The sequence below is a fragment of the Chelonia mydas genome, chromosome 13 (assembly GCF_015237465.2).
Source record: "Chelonia mydas isolate rCheMyd1 chromosome 13, rCheMyd1.pri.v2, whole genome shotgun sequence".
Taxonomy (NCBI): Eukaryota; Metazoa; Chordata; order Testudines; family Cheloniidae; genus Chelonia; species Chelonia mydas.
The window spans coordinates 12,000,011-12,006,323 of NC_051253.2; positions in this window are offsets into that span (position 1 = coordinate 12,000,011).

Below are 6,313 nucleotides of genomic sequence, written 5' to 3' on the forward strand. Positions count from 1 at the left end.
TCCAGGTGAGTACTAATGCTTCTGGAAAAAAGGAGTTTTTAATAGCGTTATAGCTACAGAGAGGCAAAAGGGGCCCCAAAGGCACTGCGGCTTTCATAGGCCTTTCCCCCATTGAAGCATTTTCTTGTGCCCAAATGCAATTGGATGCCCTCACTCTCCATTTAGGGCCTGTTACCCACCAGTGGGCAGTACTGAGAATAGCACTTGACTATACAGGCCTGGGCACAGAAAAAAAAAGAATCATGTGATTGCGTTTAATGTCCACCAAGGTTTGAGATGGCTGGTCATAGCTGGATGCAGTGAGACAAGCGAAGGGCAACACTTGTTCCATACGTGGCTCTATCCATGAACAGGAAGCCTAAAGCTGGGCTCACCTGCCCTGAGTCCGACAGGATTCCCTTTCTTCAACAGGGTTATCCAGAACCAGCAGAGAAATAGGAAGAGTCCAGAAAGCTTTAGGTTTGAATCATGAAAGGGAGCCCATTAACTTGTCTTTCAGACACTAACCCTCACATACAAGTGACTGCATATAAAATAAATCAGATCTGTGTACAAAACATACTGATACCATCGGCTGGAAAGATGCCATCACTGCTATCAAGGATATTAGTTCAACCATTTGGGGTAAATGTCAGCAATTCCAATGCAAAGAGGTCAAGACATTCTGTTGTTAATTATGCTGTCTGTCCACAACAAAACTCCTAGTGTTTAATGTTAATCACTGGCTCTTGCCTATTTCCAAGGCCCCAGACGGAATATATTAAGGCTTGGATTCGTTTTGCTGTTTGTGCCACATCCATATCTGCAGCAGTTTAATGTTGATAGACCAACGTGTCTCTTACATGTATGACAGGAGCCCCTTGACAGAGAATCCTACACCTCACGTGACAGGCTAGAGCACTGCGTCCCAAATTACTCAGCTGTCTAATGTCAGCAGACTGAGAAGGGCTCTGACTAGTGAATCCACCATTGGAACAGAAGCTGGATTGAGTTATTATTTGAAAAGGGGGTGGGGGGGAGGAAGGGAGGGTGTTACCACTCATTAAAGTGAGAGATTAATAGCAATGCTTTGGGGACCTACCTAGATCTATCCTAATCCCCACCTTCAACCTTCCTCTGCATTCCTCCCTCTGCTTCCCTTCTTTAGTCCCTTCTTCCCCAACCCATGCCTTTTTGCTTCCGATTTTAAAACCCTTTATGGTCCCCTCTCCTCTTTTCATTTCCCTGCTCTCTAGAAGATGGAGCACATTTTGCAAAAGTGCCTGAGTGACTCAGAAGCCTGAGTCCCATTTTCAAAAGTGCCTGAGGCATTTAAGTCTTATTGGGACTCAGGCTCCTAAATGCCTCAGTCACTTTTAAAAATGTGATGCAGGCTTCTAAGTCGCCAAGGCACGTTTGAAAAATTTGCCCTCAGTGTTGTTTGGAGGGTGAAGAGGATAGCCCTGGGTGGCTCCATTATTGTGACTACCAGTCTCAGCTGATGTCTGGCTGCAGCCTTGCACATAATCTGCAGAATCAAGGGGTGGGTGGGTGTGTATGAATTGCTGCTCAGTTGTTCTCCCACCTGAGGCCCATTGACTCTAGCTTTGAGCAGGGAGAAATGCATTTCACTCTCCATACACAGAGTTCATTTGGACAGTCACATTGCTATTCATCTGGCAGCCGATTCTAGTACTGAATTTGCTTTCAAACTGTTTTTTAACATGCTGGAATAGCAGATTGAGGACGTGCCTATTTTCTACCACTTGATTCAAGAGATCCTTACAAAAAAACAAAACCAAAAATGTAAAGGCCTTCAGGATCCCAGCTCCTGCATCTGACAAAGTGTTTTACTAATGTCCCAATTAAACGTACACTGTAGGAGAAAAAAGAGGTGACATATAGCAAGTCCCACTTTGGTCAATTCTTAGTCGAAGATGGGTTATTGTAATCGAAAAGTGAGTTGAGGTTGTTGATTTGTTTCTAATTATAAGACTTGATTCTAGAACAGGCAATCATACAAGTGAGATTGGCTCACCATCCCACTTTAGCTCCACATTGTGTCACGTTGGAACGGAAATGGCCTGGTAAAAGCCAGGGAATGCCAAAAAGCCAGATATAATGCTGCCAGATCGTTATGAAATATTCACAAGACATTTAATTTAACGTGGTGCTAATTGAATACTGACAGCATAAGTTACTCCTGCTTGCAGCAATAGTCCATCACATTTCGGCAAGCGACATTCTCTCCCTTTGATGCTATCACAGAAAGTACCCTGCACATATTAGCAAAAAGAAAAGGAGTACTTGTGGCACCTTAGAGACTAACCAATTTATTTGAGCATAAGCTTTCGCGAGCTACAGCTCACTTCATCGGATGCATTTGCTCAAATAAATTGGTTAGTCTCTAAGGTGCCACAAGTACTCCTTTTCTTTTTGCGAATACAGACTAACACGGCTGTTACTCTGAAACCTGCACATATTAGGGTATACAATATCTCAGGGTCCAATCCTGCTGGCCCCAGGCAGGAAGAACTCTCTGAAGCCAATGGGAGTACAGCTGCACAGAGTGAGGCAGGCTGGTCCAGTGTTAGGGAGTAGCTTAGGAGTTGAGAGAGGTGGGTTCAGTTCCCTATTCCCCACAGACTTCCTGTGTGACCTGGGGTAAGTCACTTAGCCTCCCTGTGCCTCAGTTCCCAGCTGTACAATGGGGATAATACAATGGGGGTGTTGTGAGGATTAAGACATTAAAGATTACAAGGTGCTCAAACACTAAGGGGATGTGTGCCAGATAAATAGGGATTGCAAGGTTGGAGTCTATGTGGGTAAGTTTTTTGATATAACTAAGGTATAAGTTTATGCCAGTTTAGCTCTCATGATTTAACCTCCCACCTCACGTGCACACTGGCATAAGAATGCCCTTTTCCAGTTTAGTTCATATTACTTGAGAAGAAGCCACTCATACTGCAGTAAGAGTATCTAGAGGGGGTTCTGTCTGTGTAATGATATTGATACCACTGGCAAACTTTCCCATGTAGACAAGGTCTTATTTACTTCTCCGTCTGATTCTTTTCTAAACAAATGAACATACTGTTTAGTGACAGTTCTAAATTTGTTTATTGTTTTGTATGCTCAGTTTTCCCCAGGGACATTAAACGTCCCATCAGGAACTTTATTACTGTCTTAATTGTCTCTGGTTTTACTTATTTCAGAACAAAGTTTGAAACATTGCTTTAGAAGCATGATGTCTGGATTCTTCAGAGGGTATGTGTGGTCTAACGAGTTTGGGCCCAGGCCTCGGAGCCAACAACTCTTGAATGCTAATCTTGGCTCTGCCATGGCCCAGCTGTGGTTTTGGATGAGTAGCTTGACTCTTCTGCCTTGGTTTCCCAGCTGCAAAATAATAATGCTCGCATAGCGCAGAGAGGGGGTGATGAGGAATAGCTACATGTTAACATTTGAGAAGTGCCATGAAGAAGTAAAGTGCTGTGTGAATGCTAAATGCTATTACTGGCGTGCACAAAGTGGTGGCATGGATTAGGAGCAGCAGTGGGCCAACAAACGGACACACCACTTTGTATAATTATTTGAAGCATCACTTCAATGTTTTCCATTTCCTAACGCATCCAGTGGGAAATTCACAGCACCAGCGTAGAGCCAGAACAATAGTACAGTGGGAAAAACCAAGCCCTTAAGCTGGGCTCAGGGTACTGCAGAGCACTTGTGTGGAGTTAGGGCCAATGTGTAACTGAGGAACCAGGAGTCCCCTCCACTATCCCCAGCACCACCTTCCACACCAGCCTGTTTAAGCGAACAGAAGAGCTCACTCCTTATGCACAGGGGGTACTGAGATCCTGCTACAACGCTGCTCCACCCTGTACCTCCTGTGGAAGGCAAATGTGGTGCAGAGAACTTGTGTGGGACCCTCTGTGCAGGTCTGAATTTCACTCCATGAGATCGAGACTTTTTTTTTTTTAAACACAGTGTGTTACAAAAGTGACCCAGGACAGTTTTAATCTGGAGAGCAAGCTCCTGATCTGCCCTCCTCACCTATCCTTGGTAAAGAAGGGAATTAAAGGAGACTGGCTCACAACACAGGAAGGTGTTAATTGAGCTGACAGTGATTTAAGTGCATTAGTTCACTGAGTAAATGGCCAGCTGACTACAAGTTCTAACGTGAACACCAGCTGACTATAAAAATTTATATAGTCCTAATACCACTGGAACTTGTAGAGAGACGAGGTCATGCCCTGGTCCTTAAGGGCTGGCTTTCACTAGAAAATACTGGCATTTTAGCACTTCACCTCACTCAAACCATGTTAATTATCACTGTGTGGCCCGTGTAGGCAGGGACCATCATGTCTGGCTACGTCTTCATTGCAAAGAAAGGGGAATTTTTACATCAGGAAAGATTACTTGATGTGCAACCCTAGCATAGACAAAGCACTGTCATTTTTACCTCCATGTAATTCATTGAAGTCAGCTCCAGTTGAGGGTTGTAGAATTGACCTTGACTGACTGCATCAAGGTAAGAACTACCTGTGCCAAATGACTGGAGGATAGCTAATGTGACGCCAATTTTTAAAAATGGCTCCAGAGGTGAGCACAGCAATTACAGGCCGGTAAGCCTGACTTCAGTACCGGGCAAACTGGTTGAAATTATAGTAAAGAACAAAATTGTCAGACACATAGATGAACATAATTTGTTGGGGAAGAGTCAACATGGTTTTTGTAAAGGGAAATCATGCCTCACCAATCTACTAGAATTCTTTGACGGGGCAACAAGCATGTGGATCCAGTGGATATAGTGTATTTAGCATTTCAGAAAGCCTTTGACAAGGTCTCTCGCCAAAGGCTCTTAAGCTAAGTAAACAGTCATGGGATAAAAGGGAAGGTCCTTTCATGGAGTGGTAACTGGTTAAAAGATAGGAAACAAAAGGTAGGAATAAATGGTCAGTTTTCAGAATGGAGAGAGGTAAATAGTGGTGTCCCCCAGGGGTCTGTACTGGGCCCAGTCCTATTCAACATATTCATAAATGAGCTAGAAAAAGGGGTAAATAGTGAGGTGAATTTGCAGATGATACAAAATTACTCAAGATAGTTAAGTCCCAGGCAGACAGCAAAGAGCTACAAAAGGATCTCTCAAAACTGAGTGACTGGGCAACAAAATGGCAGATGAAATTCAAAATTGATAAATGCAAAGTAATGCACATTTGAAAACATAATCCCAACTAGACATATAAAATGATGGAATCTAAATTAACTATTACCACTAAGAAAGAGATCTCAGAGTCATTGTGGATAGTTCTCCGAAAACATCCACTCAATGTGCAGCGACAGTCAAAAAAGCGAAAAGAATGTTGGGAATCGTTAAGAAAGGGATAGCTAATAAGACAGAAAATATCATATTGCCTCTGTATAAATCCATGGTACACCCACATCTTGAATACTGCATGCAGATGCGGTTGTCCCATGTCAAAAAAGATATATTGGAATTGGAAAAGGTGCAGAAAAGGGCAACAAAAATGATTAGGGGTATGGAACGGCTGCCATATGAGGAGAGATTAATAAGACTTGGGACTTTTCAGTTTGGAAAAGAGATGACTAAGGGGAGATATGATTGAGGTCTATAAAATCATGACTGGTGTGGAGAAAGTAAATAAGGAAGTGTTATTTACTCCTTCTCATAACACAAGAACTAGGGGTCACCAAATGAAATTAATAGGCAGCAGGTTTAAAACAAACAAAATAAAGTATTTCTTCACACAGTCAACTTGTGGAACTCTTTGCCAGAGGATGTTGTGAAGGCCAAGACTATAGCATCTTCAAAAAAGAACTAGATAAATTCATGGAGGATAGGTCCATCAATGGCTATTAGCCAGGATGGGCACGGATGGTGTCCCTAGCCTCTGTTTGCCAGAAGCTGGGAATGAGTGACAGGGAAAGAATCACTTGATGATTACCTGTTCTGTTAATCTCCTCCGGGGCACATTGGATTGGCAACTGTCAGAAGAAAGGATACTGGGCTAGATGGACCTTTGGTTTGACACAGTATGGCCATTCTTATGTTCTTATGCTTCGTCTCCACTAGGATTTTGCATCAAGAGCGCTAACTCAAGTTGGCTATCTTGCTGTAAAAACACACTTTTTTTGCAGTGATAATAAAGCCTTAAACATCAGATCAGCTGCTCATGGGTGAACCCTGAGGTTTACATTATAGCGTTAACTACAACCAGTTGATGTGATGTTAAATACAGCTTATCTCAGTCTACACTTCCAGCAAAGTCATGTTTAACATCCTATTAGTCCACATGACTCCTTAACTCAAGGTCTT